The sequence below is a fragment of the Mesocricetus auratus genome, unplaced genomic scaffold (assembly GCF_017639785.1).
Source record: "Mesocricetus auratus isolate SY011 unplaced genomic scaffold, BCM_Maur_2.0 Super-Scaffold_100006, whole genome shotgun sequence".
NCBI classification, from domain to species: domain Eukaryota; kingdom Metazoa; phylum Chordata; class Mammalia; order Rodentia; family Cricetidae; genus Mesocricetus; species Mesocricetus auratus.
The window spans coordinates 105,384,487-105,402,952 of record NW_024429190.1 but is presented as its reverse complement, the minus strand read 5'-3'; the positions used below and the strand labels follow the sequence as shown (position 1 = coordinate 105,402,952).

Here is an 18,466-nt window from a genome sequence, read left to right as displayed (position 1 = left end):
CTGTTGGGTTGACTGCTCTATCCTTGCCAAGGTGGGTCAGTTTTCTTAAGTACCTCCTGCACAGGAAAATCTCTGAGACCTCCTGGGTCTGGCAGCCAAAAGCTAATGCTGCCTTGTGTGGTGGGCAACACGATAACGCTGTCCTGTGTGACAGCCAGAAGGCCTATGACCTTTGTCTCCCCCACCTGCCCCAGGAAGCCATTGAGACCGTGAGAGCCTAGGGTAAGGGTCCTGTCCAGGTAGCCATAGGTCTCTGTCATTTTAACTGATACGGAAGCTGTGTGGATTATATTATACTTCCTGCTGGAATTCACCCTTCTCAGATCTCTGAGGGTGTTGGCAGTTAACTGTAGCTTTGACAGTTTAACGGTCACACTCAACCCTCTAAGGCTGCAGTTACCCACTCAGTTCATTCCAAATGTAAAATCAGGCCTCCCTTTTCCAGAGCCATTTATTAGGTCTGCTAAGAAAGGCAGGCAGGTACAGTTCACCTTGCTGACAGACTTCACGGTGAAAGAGAGACTCACAAACTAGGTTTCAATGTAACTTTTTGCTATTTCCTTTATTTAAGGACCTTGGTTCACAATGACGACTCTCGGGAATCAGCCACCCGTGTCTCATGGTAAGTGACTGGATGAAAAGAAAAGGTTTGAAGTGTGTGTAACTTGTGAGGTCCTAAGAAGGAAAGGCAAGTTGTAAAGGTCAAAGGAAGTGATTCAAGTTGTGTAAAAACTGAGAACTGTTTAAGGTTTCTCTCCCTCTCTATGCTGTCGCTATACTAAGACTTAAAATTTCCAATAGATTAATCTAGCCCAGGTAAAGCACTGCTACTGTTATCCTAGTCACAAGCTCACACATTGCAATTCCCCTTGGTTGTCTTCTAAGTATAGACTTAAAAGTGCTTTCCAACTGTGCTAAAAACACCACTGTTCAATCTATGTATTTAACCCTCTGGATACGTAGGAAAAGTGTTCAGGCTTTTAACTCAGAATAATATTTTTAGATTCTGAAGTTGTTGTTTTTTTTTTAATGACTCAAAGGCATAATTGTACTGCTTTTGTACCATGAAGATTTCAGTACAGAATACAAATAGTAGTAATGCTAATTAATATACATAACACTTTTATTTCTTTTTAAAACTTAAAAGTTCTTGCAAGCTTCAGGGAGTTGAGAGATTTAGATTCATCTCTAACAGGCCAAGCTGACCCCAGATAGGTAGGTACTCCTATTAATCAACAGTCTAAGTCTCCCATCTTGCCTATTCTTGGGGTAGGGGGTGGGATTTCTCTCTTTCCCCTGGTCTTGGGCTCTGTGCCTTATCAACTTCGAGGACCAAGGGCCTGGAAATTTTGAATGCATACCCAACATAAAAAACTTCCCCATACTCGAGAGGCAGAGGCAGGCGGATCTCTGTGTGTTCCAGACCAGCCTGGTCTATAACAGCTAGTTCCAGGACAGCCTCCAAAGCCACAGAAATAAACCTGTCCTCACAAAACAAAATACAAAACAAAACAAAAAAACCTTCCCCATAAGCTCCTTAACTCTACCTTCTGTCCCTAGTCTATATCTGTCCTGGCGGATTTCCCATCAACTACAGACCGCAGACTGCCCCAGAACCCACATGCCAGATTCCCCAGGGCAGCCTAAGCGTCAACAGCCCCAGGTGAACCTGCACATCCCTGTGCCCCTCTCTCCCTTCCTGACTTTGACCAACATCCCAGCCTTCCTGGGCCCCTGACAAAGATGTCACAATTTCATCTCAGAAGCAGTTACATCAACTAAAGGCTGGATGGAATGACTGATCCCAAGGAAACCCTGGACAAGTCTCATTCAGTACCTGTGGTTCCTCCCAGTACTTCTCACCCTGACCTCTACCCCAAAACATCTCCAGACCAGGGGCTGGGCTTCCCTTCCCCAGCTTCTGTTTTAGATAACTCAGCCATTTTCACTACATGCCCTCTTTGGTTCTCCTGGCCTCTTGGTTCCTGGCTGACTCTCTCTGGGCTCTCTTGATCGGCTTGCCTCCCCTTCCTCTCTCCACCCTCATGGCCCAGTCTAGGCTGCTGTCCATGTCCAGTGTGGACTCTCAGCTGCCTCTGGCTGTCCTCATCCTCATATCTGCAATAAAATCTTCTCCTCTCCTCAACCACACCTATCAGGGGTCACGCCTTCATTTTCATTCAGGAGGCAAGCATTTCTGCCCACTGAGCCTTTTCCCTAGCCCCTTTTGTTTTAATTTTCCCCCAAAACTTTTACTTCCTTGGTGACTTTCTTATCCAAGATTTGAACTGATGTCTAGATTCATCTGTCTAGTTGCACACTCTGTGTGGTGACTGATCATTAAAAAAGTAGTGACCGGGCGGTGGCAGTGCACGCTTTTGATCATGGCACTGGAGGAGGCAGAGGCTCTGAGTTGAAGGCCAGCCTGGTCCACAGAGTGAGTTCCAGGACAGCCTCCAAAAAGCCAGAGAAACCCTGCCTTGAACCATCCCCAACGCCCCCCCAAAAAAGTAGGCTTTTGAATTCTTTGCCTGTTATTTCAATGATTTTTTTTGCATGTTTGGCTGTCGAAAAGTTATAAGCATCTGCGGGAGGTATATCTGTTGTTCTTTTGCTTAAATTAGCGATCTCGATGGAATACGAACCAATAGATATATTAACCATGGAGTATATTGGGGGGGAGAGCGAGAGGAGGAGGAGGAGGAGAGAGAGTGAGAGAGAGAGTCAAAGGTCAAGAGAGCAAAGTGAGAGAAAGGGAGAGGAAGAGAGAGGGGAAGGAGGGGGAGGAGGAGGGAGGGATGGAGGGAGGGAGGGAGGGAGCTGGAGAGCAAGAGAACAAGCAAAGAGAAGAAGAGAGAGTAAGTGGGCGGGGTCTGCTTGCACCTTCTTGCAGATTGTACTCATAGACCCCTGGACCGACCAGGGTGTTGTGTCCAAGTTGCAAAGTCCCCAGAGACCACCAGGATGTCAGACCCACTAAAACTGCAAGAGCAAGGTTTTAATGATCGTTCATCCAACCACGGCAGGGGCCTTGTCTGGCTAGGTGTCGCAGCAGCCCCCAGAGGGAGTGAAGTTCCCTGTCTACTGCTAGGTTTTAAAGACAAAAGTTACAGGATCACATCAGTAGGTACGGGTTGGTTTCTGACTGCTTGACATTTAGGAACAATCAGAAGAATTCCTCAAAGTCATATTTTGGCATGAAATACCTGTGTGCCAATTACTTTCATTGGTCAGTGCTGAGAGGGAACATTCTGTGGTTTCTATGGCATTGTCTTGTTACCTGCAGGTGGCCTGTTGCACGTAGATACCAATAGTTTTCAGAACTATATCCTGAAGACCACAGGGGAGGTTTTGGTCTCCCCTGGCGTTTCTTTTGTGGCCAAACAGTTGCCAGGAACCTAGCATCTAGGAGGCTGGGTGGTGGTGGTGGTGGTGGTGGTGGTGGTGGTGGTGGTGGTCTGGAGTTTCTTTGTGTTCAGTTTTGACCCTATGCTCCGGGAGGCCAGAGGATCTGTAGTTTCCTTGTGTCTTTTCCATAGCCTGTCATGGTTGCTAAAGCAGGGGACTGAGTGAGGGTCTGTCCCCTTTATTTCTAAGTTATTAGAAGTGAAGCCCTTGAGTTTAGTTTACCCCTTTCACAGGGTACTTACTGCCTGAGTGCATTCTGCCAGGTAGCAGGAAGGGCAGATAATGTCTGAATCCTTACAATATCTTCTTGCTTATTTAATCACTTGATTTTTACATCCACAATTAGTGTGTCTGCTGGGATGAGGATTCCTCCAGCCTTAGGACAACTTCTGCTTAGTGGGTCACTCATTGTCTTCTGAGTTCTCGTTTCTCATGACTTCTCAAAGGACAGAAAGGAGACTGCTGCAAGAGGCACTTGTTAACAAGCCAGGTTTAGAGTGTAGGGAAGAAAAGCCCCAAAGAATTAAAACCGTGTATATCCCCAGTATGGATAGAAAGGAAACTAAGATCATTATAGAACAAACTAGGATTCTATTTTTAACAATGAAGAAAAATGAAAGTACTGAGTTAGCACTTTACAAAAGGAGGTGTTGGGAAAAGTAAATACACTAGAAAGGAAGGGAAAGGTATGGGTTGAAGGTTCTAGAAGCCACAGTGAGAGGAGAGCAGTGTAAACAAAAATGACCCGGGGGAGTGGGGAGGAGTGAGAGAGAAGAAGACAACAGGAGGGACGAGAGAGAGAGAGAGAGAGAGAGAGAGAGAGAGAGAGAGAGAGAGAGAGAGAGAGAGAGAGAGAGAGAGGAGAGGAGACACTTGTTTTGCCTCAGGCTTGTTTACTTAGGATATGGGGTGGGAGAACTTAGAGGTAGTAAGTAATTTTCTCTGAGTCCAAACAGGTCAGACCAGAAAGAGCCCTTTGCAGGCTGGGTCCTGCCTGATCCTTCCCTGATGTCCCAGCCCTGATGTCATGCCTCCGTAGATGTCAGGATCCTTGCATGTAGTTTCAGCAACAGTGCGGTGGGTGCCTGTGTCTCCACCAAAAGTCTCCTAGAAAGCCATCAAACCGAAGCACGGTGCTCAGTGGGGGGCGGGGACACATGTACCCCACCTGAATGCTAACTTGTCTGCACACATCCCAGTCTCTATTTAATTCACACACTGCAGAGTCTCAGTTCCTTCCTTTCCCCAGATGCCAGGTTGCAGGTCACAAATGGAGGTGGCCTCTGCTTTTCCCAGCAGTCAGCTAACACCATGCACACCTGCGACCCAGCGTCTGTTTGAGCCAGTTTTCTCTGCTCACACTCATTCCCAGAGTGTTTGCTTAGTTAGACAATGGAGAGGTTTAGAAATGTTTTTGTTGTTGTTTTTTTTTTTTTAAAGGAAAGGCAATGGCACATGCCTTTAATCCCAGCACCAGGGAGGCAGAGGCAGGTTGATCTCTGTGAGTTAGAGGTCAGCTTGGTCTACAGCATGAATTTCAGGGCACCAAAGCTACACAGAGAAATCCTGTGTGTGTGTGTGTGTGTGTGTGTATGTGTGTGTGTGTGTGTGTGTGTGTGTGGTTCCTTCTGGACCTGGAGAGATGGCACAGAGGCTTAGAGCACTGACTGCTCTTCAAGAGGTCCTGAGTTCAATTCCCAGCAACCACACGGTGGCTCACAACCATCTATAATGAGATCTGGTGCTCCCTTCTGGCCTGCAGGCAGAACATGGTATACATAATAAATGAATAATAATAAAAAAGCAAAGGCTTTTGCAGCACCAAAAAGTTTTGATGGTAAGACCTCTCTGAAGATGTCCCACATCACAGCACCAGTGAGGAAGCTGTGGCGTGCAGGGGCCTCCCTCGGGTCTGTTTAGTGCTCAGATCACAGATCTGTCTGCATTTTTGCAGCCTGCAAATTGTTCTGCGGAACTGCTCTGAGGCTCCCCTTTGTTCTTTGGCTCAAAGCCCCAGTGAGGGGAACGTTTGCCTTCTCCGTTATTGCCTAGAGTCTGATATTATGGTCTCTCCCTCCCTCTCGTCTTTCTACTTTGTTTCTCTGTAGTTCTGGATGTCCTGGAACTTGCTTTGTAGACCAGGCTGGTCTCAGACTCAGAAATGTACCTGCCTCTCCTCCCGAGTGCTGGGATTAAAAGCCTGTGCTGTCACCTGTCCTGGCTGTCTTTTGTTTCTTTTACAAATGTGAAGTTCAGCATTTGTGGCTTTCACTTGGTCACTGTTGTTAAATATGGAGTAAGGACCAGCATGATGGACGGAGCACAAGCCATGGAGAGCGTATGAACTATATAGTTCACTATAGCGAGACTGAGGAAGGGGAAGGCTGACATGACAGAGAGAGAGGATGAGAGAGAGAGACGAGAGAGACGAGAGTGAGAGAGAATGAGATGATGAGAGCAGGAGTAAAAGAGAGAGATGACAGTAAGAGAGAGTGGGATGATGAGAGGAAGAGAGAGGAGTAAAGGAGAGCTTACCCAGTAACGAGACTCAAACCGTGACTCAATGGTCCCACGTGGAGTTTTGTTGGTAGCCGGGGAAGGAAAGGGAGGGTGAGGGATAACCAACCCGTGCAGAGGGAGAGAGAGAGAGAGAGAGAGAGAGAGAGAGAGAGAGAGAGAGAGAGAGAGAGAGAGAGAGAGAGAGAGAGAGAGAGAGAGCGAGCATACGCGGGCGGGGGTCAGTCCTTTAAAGGGTCCTTTGCTCCTGTGTGGTTCTCACAGAACTCTGGGCTGGACAGAGTGCTGCCTGAGTGCATCCTGCCAGGTAATAGGGCAGGCCAGCGTAATGCCTGAACCTTTCAGGGAAGGTCTGGGTATCATTTTTGTTTTGTTTTGTTTTTTTGAGACAAGGGTTTCTCTGTATTGTTTTGGAGACTGTCCTGGAGCTCGATCTGTAGACCAGGCTGGTCTTGAACTCACAGAGATCCGCCTGCCTCTGCCTCCCAAGTGCTGGGATTAAAGGCATGCGACACCAATGCCCAATGCCTTGCCTGGTTTGGGTATCTTTAATTCAGCAACTTTGCGAGTCCGCCAAAGCTTCATGCTCTGTAGTGTTCTCACCATCTCCTATAGAGCATAGCGTGCGCGTGTGTGTGTGCGCGCACGCGCGTGTGTCTCTGTGTGTGTGTGTGTGTGTTGTATGTGCACCGTGTCTGCGGCCATGTGTCTGCCTATGAGCTTGTGTGCAGAGGAGATGTGTTCTTCTCTACCATTCTTTATCCTGTTCCCTTGAGACAGGGTCACTCAGCACAACACAGGGCTGGGCTGGCAGTCAGTAAGCCCCAGTGACCCTCCTGTTCCCTCCCCGCAGAGCTGGGCCATGCTACTGGCATGCTTTCTGTACTTGTGCTGGGGATTGAATTCAAGTCCTGCTGGTACTGCAAGCTCTCTTACCCACTGAACTATCAGTCACCCAGCCTCCTCCTATGCTTTGTGATAAGTTACATTAATTAATTTACTTTCCTGAAGATCCTTTGTTCTGCTTCCCAGTGATTATAAGGCCTTGTGCTTGTTAGTAGTTAGTGAGTAGTGTTTGACTACTGAAACACATCTTTAGCCCTCAAGATGCTTTAGCTGTCTAGCTCGGGAGAGATGGCTCAGCCTTTAAGAGCACTTGCTGCTCTTGCAAAAGACAGCGGTTTGGTTAGCTTACTGACTTCATTGATGGTCATTTTTTAAATATTTGTGGGAACATGCCCACCTCAGGACTACCTGTGGATGAGTTTCTGTCTCAAATAATGTAAAATGCAGAGTCAAGAAAAATAGCATTCTTTAGATGATCAGTGGAGGGCCAGTGAGATTGTTCTGAGGGGTGTTCATTGTTCTGGCACCAAAGACATTGCAGTACTGCCAACAGACACCAGGTGGCGGTGCGGGTGGCACTGTAGGCCCCAGAGAGGAGGGCAAGCAAAGCTCAAGTGAAAATCTATACACACAAGCCAGACCAGGCTCAGGGGGCCCGCAGTCTCTATCCAGGTAGACTGATAATCTCCCCCTAAAGAAAGCCGCGCGTCGAAACTGGGAGAAGCTGTTGTGTCGTTGTTGCTGCCGTTTGTCAAGTGCTCAAACTCCACAAAGGAGTGCGAGGCGTGAAAATAGCAGGCTCAGGCAGTTTCCCACTCTTTCTCCCCCACACAGAGGGGACCGGAGAGCTCAGAGTTTGTTCAGACAGGACGTTTCCTCCTAACCAGTTTCGGCGGGGGGGGGGGCTTGGATGTGTCCTCGGTGTGCAGTGATACTTTATTAATTCCTGGAAGTCTCACAAAAGCAAGCTGACACTATTGTTGAGTTCATGCCTTTACCAATGAAGAAGGAAGGGCATGGACGTCCTGTTTCACCATCGTACTGACACTGCAGGGTTCAAGCCTGAGCTTTGGTCTCTCAGGTTCTTCTAAAATGGATGTGTTGAGGCCCTGTGTTTCCTGCATTGGAGGTACTGCAGGTGCCCAGCAGCCATGCTCACTGAATCCACACAAAGGTGTGTCTGTGAGAAACATCCTGGCCATCACTATCACTACTTCAGCATTCTGTACAGGCTGTCCAACAGCACCTAATGCAGTCAAAGCAGAAGAGTGCAGAATATGCTTCTTCTCCAACAGGTGATGTAGAAAACCAAATCTGAACAGGGGTGAATGTGCAGGAATTCCTGGGTGATCATCCAAATGAGGGGTGGTTTCCCTGTAGCTCTGAGATCTGAACTGGGGACTGGAACCCATACCATAATCTATCTAAAATAAAAGGACTGCCCAGGTTAAGTCCATAGTAATGAAATTCTTGCCTATTATTGTATCTCCTCCTCCATGTGTTAAAAACCCATAGAAAGTAATGCCAGGCTTGGTGGTGCATGTCTTTAATTCCAATACTTGGGAGGCAGGCAGATATCTAAATGAGTTTCAAGCCAGCCTGGTTAAATAGTTTTCCAGGCTAGTCAGGGCTGTAGAATGAGCCCTTATCTCAAAATAACAAAACCAAGACCAAAACAAAAAAACACACCAAACAAAACACCCCACTAAACAACAAAAACACAAAACCTGAACAGGAATACGTGGTGGCCTTCACTTTTAATCCCAGCACACAGAGGTAGAGGCTTTTGGATCTCTGTGAGTTCAACGATAACACCATATACATAGTGAATCTGGAACAGCCAGGACTAACACAGGAACCCTGTCTGAAACAGCAACAACCAGACAGGCACTAGAAAAGGCATAACACATGAACCCACATGAGAATAGGTTGTGTGGTTGTCAGTAAAGATGTCATAGTCAAGACATTAAAAAACTTCATTTTCATTTATGTTGAGTCATACATTGTACCCTTTAGTCCGCACATCTTCTAAGTGTTCAATGCTGTAAGTCATTGGTTGGGTTTGAGGCCTCTGGCTTCTGCTACATTGTTGATAATCGGCCCTCACTGGGATTCTGCCTGGGCGTCCGTTGTCCTGTGTCATGGAGATCCTGCAGTTTTGGATCTGTAGGTCTGGCCCCTCCCATGTCCGTTGTCCTGTGTCATGGAGATCCTGCAGTTTTGGATCTGTAGGTCTGGCCCCTCCCATGTCCGTTGTCCTGTGTCATGGAGATCCTGCAGTTTTGGATCTGTAGGTCTGGCCCCTCCCATGTCCGTTGTCCTGTGTCATGGAGATCCTGCAGTTTTGGATCTGTAGGTCTGGCCCCTCCCATGTCCGTTGTCCTGTGTCATGGAGATCCTGCAGTTTTGGATCTGTAGGTCTGGCCCCTCCCATGTCCGCTGTCCTGTGTCATGGAGATCCTGCAGTTTTGGATCTGTAGGTCTGGCCCCTCCCATGTCCGTTGTCCTGTGTCAGGGAGATCCTGCAGTTTTGGATCTGTAGGTCTGGCCCTCCCATGTCCGTTGTCCTGTGTCATGGAGATCCTGCAGTTTTGGATCCGTAGGTCTGGCCCTCCCATGTCCGTTGTCCTGTGTCATGGAGATCCTGCAGTTTTGGATCTGTAGGTCTGGCCCCTCCCATGTCCGTTGTCCTGTGTCATGGAGATCCTGCAGTTTTGGATCTGTAGGTCTGGCCCTCCCATGTCCGTTGTCCTGTGTCATGGAGATCCTGCAGTTTTGGATCTGTAGGTCTGGCCCCTCCCAAGTCCGTTGTCCTGTGTCATGGAGATCCTGCAGTTTTGGATCTGTAGGTCTGGCCCCTCCCATGTCCGTTGTCCTGTGTCATGGAGATCCTGCAGTTTTGGATCTGTAGGTCTGGCCCTCCCATGTCCGTTGTCCTGTGTCATGGAGATCCTGCAGTTTTGGATCTGTAGGTCTGGCCCTCCCATGTCCGTTGTCCTGTGTCATGGAGATCCTGCAGTTTTGGATCTGTAGGTCTGGCCCCTCCCATGTCCGTTGTCCTGTGTCATGGAGATCCTGCAGTTTTGGATCTGTAGGTCTGGCCCCTCCCATGTCTGTTGTCCTGTGTCATGGAGATCCTGCAGTTTTGGATCGTAGGTCTGGCCCCTCCCATGTCCGTTGTCCTGTGTCATGGAGATCCTGCAGTTTTGGATCTGTAGGTCTGGCCCCTCCCATGTCCGTTGTCCTGTGTCAGGGAGATCCTGCAGTTTTGGATCTGTAGGTCTGGCCCTCCCATGTCCGTTGTCCTGTGTCATGGAGATCCTGCAGTTTTGGATCCGTAGGTCTGGCCCTCCCATGTCCGTTGTCCTGTGTCATGGAGATCCTGCAGTTTTGGATCTGTAGGTCTGGCCCTCCCATGTCCGTTGTCCTGTGTCATGGAGATCCTGCAGTTTTGGATCTGTAGGTCTGGCCCTCCCATGTCCGTTTTCCTGTGTCATGGAGATCCTGCAGTTTTGGATCTGTAGGTCTGGCCCCTCCCATGTCCGTTGTCCTGTGTCATGGAGATCCTGCAGTTTTGGATCTGTAGGTCTGGCCCCTCCCATGTCCGTTGTCCTGTGTCATGGAGATCCTGCAGTTTTGGATCTGTAGGTCTGGCCCCTCCCATGTCCGTTGTCCTGTGTCATGGAGATCCTGCAGTTTTGGATCTGTAGGTCTGGCCCCTCCCATGTCCGTTGTCCTGTGTCATGGAGATCCTGCAGTTTTGGATCTGTAGGTCTGGCCCTCCCATGTCTGTTGTCCTGTGTCATGGAGATCCTGCAGTTTTGGATCTGTAGGTCTGGCCCCTCCCATGTCCGTTGTCCTGTGTCATGGAGATCCTGCAGTTTTGGATCTGTAGGTCTGGCCCCTCCCATGTCCGTTGTCCTGTGTCATGGAGATCCTGCAGTTTTGGATCTGTAGGTCTGGCCCCTCCCATGTCCGTTGTCCTGTGTCATGGAGATCCTGCAGTTTTGGATCTGTAGGTCTGGCCCCTCCCATGTCCGTTGTCCTGTGTCATGGAGATCCTGCAGTTTTGGATCTGTAGGTCTGGCCCCTCCATGCTTCAGCAGCACATACATGAGGTGAATGTTGGAGTGAGTCAGCTCATAGCCCTGGTTCTGGGCCTGGGTGGTAGCTGGGTTGGTCAACTTACCAGCTTTCCCCACTGTTCCTACCAGAGCAAGCTCTCCAGCGTTGCCCTAGCCAGCTCACCTAATGCAGCAGACAGAAGGAGTAGGACCCTTTTCTTGCTCTCAGGCCCTTGGGTTTGGCTCACCTGCACTCCTACTACCAGGGCCGGCTCTACTGTTCAGGTGTGGTGCAGGGCCTGCTCTCCCAAGTGCTGTAGCTGGTGAGGGGCAGGGCCAGCTCTCCAGTAGAGTGTTGTCTTCCCGCCAGCCTGGTTCCAGAGCCGCATCAGTCCCAAATAAACACACAGGACACTATATTAATTATGAAACTGTTGGCCATTTGCTTGGTTTCTTACTGGCTATCTCTGACTTAAGTATTTAACCCATAATTGCTAATCTAAGTATTTCTCTTACCAGAGAAAAGGGTCTGGACCTCTTATTCCTATGGCGGCTACATCATGACTGACTCTGCCTCTCTTTCCCAGAATCCTCCTTGACTCGTAGTCCCACCTATCTTGCTTCCTTTTTGGCCAACAGTGCTTTATTGACATATGCACAGGAGGACTTCCCCATCACTCTCCCACTCTCATGACCCTGGAACAGCTTTTGCCACCTATAGTAGGTGATGACGGGTGAGGGGTGAGGGGCAGGGGATGTCTCTCCCTCACCCACACCAACACATGAGGGACAGTAGGGCTAGCGCTCCCAATTTTTCCCCTTCAGGGCTGGCTAGCTCACACCATGACCAACTGGGTCAGCTCTGCTGTGCTGTCCAGGCGAGGTACAGGGTCCACTCCCCTGAGTGCTGCAGCTGGTGAAGGGCAGGGACAGCTCATCCTTGTGCTGCAACCAGTGAGGGGCAGGGCCGACTCTGGCAGCCCTGACCTCGCTGCCTTCAGTGATGATGGGAGACACAGACTGCAGCACAGATTGTGGCTGTGGAGGGGCCACAGCCCCAGACACAGACGGCCCTTGGCAGCAGCTTGGCCTGGATGACGCACGGCTCCAGGTGGCAGTGCAGGCCACCTGACGTCTTTCCTAATTGCTGGGATTTGCAGGCAACCCTTCAGTACCTTGCCTTCCAGATCCACGGCCTCATCTCTGCATACTCTTCCATTCATTCATTCTCTCTCCCTCTCTTTCTTTCTCCTTTCTCTCTCTCTGCCTTCCTCTTCTCCTACCTGTGGACTGAGCAAGTATTGGATCCTTGGGATTTCTATTCACATCCAGCCACTGTTGGATTAGTTGAACCATAGCCTGTGAGTCATTTTGGTAAATTCCATATATATATATATATACATATATATATATATATGAGAGAGACTAATTCTATAAGTTATGCTACTTTAGAGAATGCTGGATAATACAACATCTGAAAAAGGCACAACCCTCAGCAGACCTAGGGCCCAAGGAAAACACTTTGGAGGTGGAAGTCCAGGCATCTGAGAATAGGCATTCCAGGCTGACCAGGGGCTGACTCCTCTTTACGGGGACTGTCAGGATAAGTCGGAAGGTGAGGTGGGGCTTTAATCAGTCCATCCCTCTGCCTGCCCTTCTCATGTTCTGATCATTAGGTTATTGTGCCCAAACCTAGCAGAGCCACCTTTTCAAGGGCGTGTAAATTGTCACATGTGGCTCTAGATGAAGGAATTCAGCTTCTCTCTCTCTCTCTCTCTCTCTCTCTCTCTCTCTCTCTCTCTCTCTCTCTCTCTCTCTCTCCTCTAAAGTTTCTCTGTACCTTTGGAGGCTGTCCTAGAACTCACAGAGATCCGCCTCCATCTGCCTCCCGAGTGCTGGGATTAAAGGTATGCACCACCACCACCTGGCTGGAATTTGGCTTTTGTTCACTGATTGAAGTACTATATCAGTGATCTACCATGTTTTATCCTATGACTGTGTGCTGTTTACTGGTGTGTGTGCGTGTGTGCGTGCGTGCATGCTCATGTGTGCGTGTGTTCATGTGTGTACTGATGTGTGTGTGTTTTCCCACTCATGATGCAATCTCCATAGCCCGGACCGACCTCTTTACTGTCTCTACTCTTCCCTTAGATTCCTGATCCAGGTCTGGCCCATCATATGCTATGTCAGAAAGTTTGCTTTTGATGTCTAAGGTTGCACCTGTGGTGACCGAGTTCTCCTGTGGCTCCAGCCTGACCCGTGATCAGCTAATCACATCTCCACTGACAGCTTCACGGCTGCAATGAGCTGTGCTGAGGCTCTGGGGGAGATTCTCATCACTGCTTGTATGATTTCTCTGTTTCGATCTCCACACCAAGGATCTTTCCTGAGTACTCACTGACTCCAGGGGAATAACCCTGCCTCCTCCCCATCCTCTGGTCTAGTTTCTCAGCAACCTTTATCTCTTATCTGACTGTGTAAGGATTCTAAGGAGGAGAAGGGCCATTCTTGGGCAGTCTTTGGAAAATGGGTCCTCAACTCCCCAGAGATAAAAAGTTTCTACTGAAGCATAGAGCTAATTTCTGGCTTTGGAAGGAAGGATTCCTAGCCTTTTATTTTTTCTCTCAGGCTTCTTGCAACATAGCATGCTCTTCCCTGACCTTATGCCATTCAACTAGACAAATTCAGTTGTGTTTATCTCCCTATAGGAACTACTGGGAAGGCACCATCCCAACTCCCCACCCTCACTGAGCAGAACCACAAGATGAACAAAGTGGAGATGACCTGTGAGAGGAAGGACCTCCCTGGAACCCTGGTCCATCACACCCACAATGACTTGATCAGCAGGTAGTCGTTACGCCCCGTTCTCGTTGACTGTCTTGCTTTCACTGTGTCAAAGCCTTCCTCAGGGACAGGAGGCTGACCTCCAGGGCATTTTCATGCCCAAACTAATTTTTCTGAGTGCACCAGAGAGGCAGAACTTGGAGCCTGGGTTGGAGTGAGATGGGGACATAGGGCTGTTCTGCTTCCTTCAAAAGAAAAGCAGAGCCTGGGAATGGGGCAGTAGTGTGTGGTTTCTCATCATGCATTTCAAGAGGACTTGACAGGTAGGTGTTGGCTTTGGGGAGATACTAAGTGCTGTGAGTTTGTGGTGAGTCTTTGTACTTAGCCAGCAGGTTCTTGAGTGCTGGTTGCTCCTGGCAGCAGCTGGAGGGGGCTGGTTCCATTTGGTTCATCTCAGTGTGTGACTGGAAGTCCTGGAGCTCATCACTGCTCCTTTCTGGACTTATTCCTTATATTCTGAGACAATGCCACTTCCTGCATTTCTGTGGCAGCATAAAGTTAGGTGTACGTGTGTACCCATCCCTTCATCTCTCTGTCTGTCTGCATCTTGAGAGTAGGTGGGTCTGTGTTGGGGTCTGATGTTTGCCTGTGCCACAGTTTGCAGGTGACGCCTAAGCTAGCCTCATAGCCTTGCCCAGGTGCCCAGGTGGCACGACTGGATTATGTCTATGCACATGCGGTGGCTGGTCAGTAAGTCATCACAAACAATCCTTGTATCTCTCATACGTTGTTGAGTATTGTATTACTGTTGCTTTTTACAAGATGATGCCTTTGGAGTGTAGGAGGAAGTCCTATTCTTTCTAGTAGAACAGAGAACATGCAGTACTCAGATCAAATTCTGACAATTTTAGCATCAGCTACTCTGTGATCTTTATTCCTTGGATGCTGATGGCCATGACAGAGGACCAGGAAATAGCAACCGAGTTCAGGGTATTAGTTCACCAGGAGGCAACCCCCGATGGTTAATTCTTAGTTAGGCAAGGTCCTGAGACCACAGACTCTGGAATTTCTTTTGCTTCTGCTGTGTCTTTACATGTTTGCTGTTGCTATCTTTCTTTCACATCTGGCATGGTTGAATTGGGTGTGGGGGGATTCTCCACTGTCTATAATAATGTAATATGCTTATCTTGTTGTGCTCAAACTCTGAACCCTCCAAATCACCAAGAGACCCGATCTGATGCAAAGGCAGAGAGTCTTTAATTTTATGAGTCAACTCCGATTCCCCTGCCCATCTGACATGGTAGGTGGAACAAGAGAGACCTTGAGCAACAGTGGGGGCAGGGAATATACTGGAGTAGAGCAAGGGGAGTGTCGGGGGGGGTCTGCTGGTTGCATAGCAACAGTCTCAGGATCGGTGCATCTCAGGTTTGGGCATCCTGTCCTGTGTTAATTGGTCAGCTGCAGGTAGGTTGCTATGGCCTATAGGTCCTCTCAGGGTGGTTGCTATGCTCTGCATTCCACCATTATCAGTAAAGCACATCCAGAACCTGCCAGCTAACTTCTGATTGATTTCTTGCCACATGGAGGGTATCTGGGTTCCTAGTGATTAGGGCAAGGTTGGGGCAAGGCTGGGAACCCAGCACATGTTGCTGAAGTCCGAGGCCATGTGTCTTGCTGGGTCTTTTCTGCAGCCTGTCATGGCAGGGTGAGGGTTTGGACCCTTCAATCTCATGGAAACATCCCACTCTACTGGACATTATTTTTACCTGCAAATTCTTATGAAGATGACTTCCTCCTTAAGCTGTACTGTCTAACTGATAATAATAATGTTAGCTTATACAGAGTTTTGATGAATAAAAGTAAATACAAGGAAATGTTACAGAGCTAGAGCCTATGCATTTCACTTAAGGAGCTGCATAGATCGTAGCTCAAGTTAATGATTGAGAGAAACAACTGAGTCCCAGGAGCCAGTGTGGCTCAAATTCCTTTCATCTTAATGCCGACCCCAGTGCTGAAAGTTAGAGTCACAGGTTTCAGTGTGCATCATTAGCTGAAGCAAAGCATTTTTACCTGTACTCTGCAGGCATTTAGCAGAATCACTGTATGGGGTAGATATTCGAATGAACAGCTGCTTTTTACCTTGACCTTGAAGAATCCTTGTGGAAAACAGAGATTGTTTTGCTGAGGGGGCCTTGTGGCCATGCCATGACTTTGGTTAAGACATCTCAGGCACACCTGAGGCTCTTGTAGTATCATGCATTGCACACATTGCATAATGAAGGATGGTAGTCATGGAGGCATGCTCCCTCCTGTAAGACATGTAAATTAAGGTTAGAGACCTTGGTGTGAGGAAATACTTTGTGTAATAATCAACAAATATGCCTTTGTACAACTTTTCTGGGTCCAAGCCCAGTCTAGTGAGTCCAGTTCAGCCCATCAGAAGACAATGGACATTTCTGCTATCACAGAGGCTCTAAAATTTCACCCTGGAGCATTTCGTTTCTTGAATCAACAATGAAAGGACATAGAAAGAATACAAAAGAATAGAGACTAAAGAAAGAAACCGTACTGGCTGGACTGACAGCCTCCAAAACAATACAGAGAAACCCTGTCTCGTAAAACCGAAAAAAAAAAGAGAGAAAGAAAGAAAGAAACAGTAAAGAGAGGGTGTGAGTGTCTATCCCCCTTAAGCCCCTCGGATAGAAAAGTCTAGTGCTCACCCACACTGTGGATTTCTCATTGAGGCCTGTGCTGCCTGAAGGAGGTACAAACAATGACTTTGGTCCAAAGATCCATGTTGACTGATGAGCAAGAGCTCACATGGCAGGCAGCTCTCCACCCTGTCTGTGCCTTCACTATCTTCCTCTTCCGGGTCTATAAGATCCCATCCTGGGCTGGAAGAGGCCACAGCCTGGCTGGGATGCGAGCCTTCTGCAGTATGAGCTGATGCAGCAGGAGCCACCTGCTGAGCCCTCTCCCCAGCAACCAGGGAATTCCTGAGCTGGGTTTTCTCTCTTGGATTTGGATTCCAGTGTGTGAATAGGCCCTGATTCTACCCAGCCTGTGATTCTCCATGGCTGATTCTGGGTCTTGATTCTCTCTTTCTCTGACAACACCCCTTGAGAGAACTGAGGAGGCCAATGGATGCTACAGACAACTTGAAAGTATGGCTCAGAAAAGCACATCCCTTGTAGCTGTGAACTCCTTAGTGAGAAAATTCCAACTGACCTCCAGGTGGCCCATGCCCAATCTGATCCGTGTGTCTGTTGGCTCAGTTCTCATGAAGAAAAGAAGGCATCAAAGATGAGCTTGAGATACAGAGAATCCCGGACAAAAATTACTCAGAATCCAACCTCCACCAGCAAGTGGTCCCAGTGAGGGGGTTACAACAACATGGGGCCAGGAGATGTTCATGACCAAGACTTAATTCTGTCAGTTGATTGTTGACATCTTTGGCAAGCTGGCTGAGGCCTTAGCCCTCCATACATGATGGGGAGTCTGTCGCAGAAGGTTGTGTTGATGCCATGCTGTTATCCAGACAGACCACACAAGCTCGTGGGAGTCTTTCTGCAGTGAGGTGCTGAATCTGACTCGATGTCACACCCGAGTGCTGCTGCAGATAATGCACTGCAGGGACCGCGACAGTCCCTTGTGCCTTGTGCTAGTCATTTGTTCTCCCATAAGGAGAATGAATGGGGGTGCTCAGTACCACCCCTGGACTGAAGCGACGACTCCTGAGAAAGGACCTGTGCAGGGTGTCAGAGACACCTTTGACCTTTGTGGACTGCAGATAATCCCCATGGGTGCGTTCGGTCTCACATAATCACACAAGCACATGTTTATTGACGGAATCTCAAGTGGCCAACACGTTGCCAGATCAGTCGGTAGAGCCAAGTCTCTCTCTCTCTCTCTCTCTCTCTCTCTCTCTCTCTCTCTCTCTCTCTCTCTCTCTCTCTCTCTCTCTCGTGTGTGTGTGTGTGTGTGTGTGTGTGTGTGTGTGTGTGTGTGTGAGGCCAGCAGGGGGTGGTAACTCACCAGAGAACATCCTTTAGTGTCTCAAGAGCGCTCTATGAATTACCAGGCACGGATAAGCCCCTGTTTATGATGAGATCCAGCTGAGTAAAAGGAAAGACATATGGGAATCACTTTTGCATCACATGACAGTACAACAATTAGACATGACCTGCAGGTAGCATAGCCTGAGCTTGACACCAGTATTGTGATTGCAGCTGATGAGGTTGAGGCATGACCCTCAAATGACCTAAATATTGAGGTCAGCCACAAAGTTGAGTTTTGCGGACCAGCTGAATTTAGGGGAGGAAATCAGAACCCAAGGACCCTACAAGTTAAGTCACGGTGCAGTCCTGATTCCCACTAGAGAGAATCATAGTAGTGTATTACAAGGTTTATCTTACTCCCAAAGGAGACTGCAAATGAGGCAATTTGGGCATGCAAAATTACTGTTTTTGATAAAGAGGGGACCTGGCTGGATGGTGGTGTACGCCTTTAATCCCAGCACTGGGGAGGCAGAGGCAGGCGGATCTCTGTGAGTTCGAGACCAGCCTTGTCTACAAGAGAAACCCTGTCTCAAAAAACAAAAACAAACAAACAAAGATGACGAGGGGACCTGATGTTACCTTTGAAGATCGTATATGTTCCTAAAGCCTGGAACATGAGTTACTGAACAGATGTAGATGCTCACACATATCCAATAAATTTTGACTTGCTCTCTGTTGAGGGAGGCAGAGCAGGATTTATCCAGAATATGAATGTATCTTCTGTGATTAAGTTAAACCCAATGCCTCAGAGAGGATTTAGGATCCCGACTTCTCTTTTGATAAAACTCT

At 48.4% G+C, this 18,466-nt stretch overlaps 1 long non-coding RNA gene across 2 annotated transcripts in view; it reads left to right on the top strand.

Annotated features, from left to right (window-relative positions):
• The first annotated feature begins 399 nt into the window (after window positions 1–399).
• Window positions 400–18,466, top strand: part of LOC121140967 — a 39,042-nt gene continuing 20,975 nt past the window's right edge. For both annotated transcript variants that reach the window (XR_005877934.1, XR_005877935.1), the window contains exons 1-3: window positions 400–480; window positions 572–622; window positions 13,544–13,682. This is a non-coding gene — a long non-coding RNA (uncharacterized LOC121140967). The remainder of the gene's footprint in view (window positions 481–571; window positions 623–13,543; window positions 13,683–18,466) is intronic.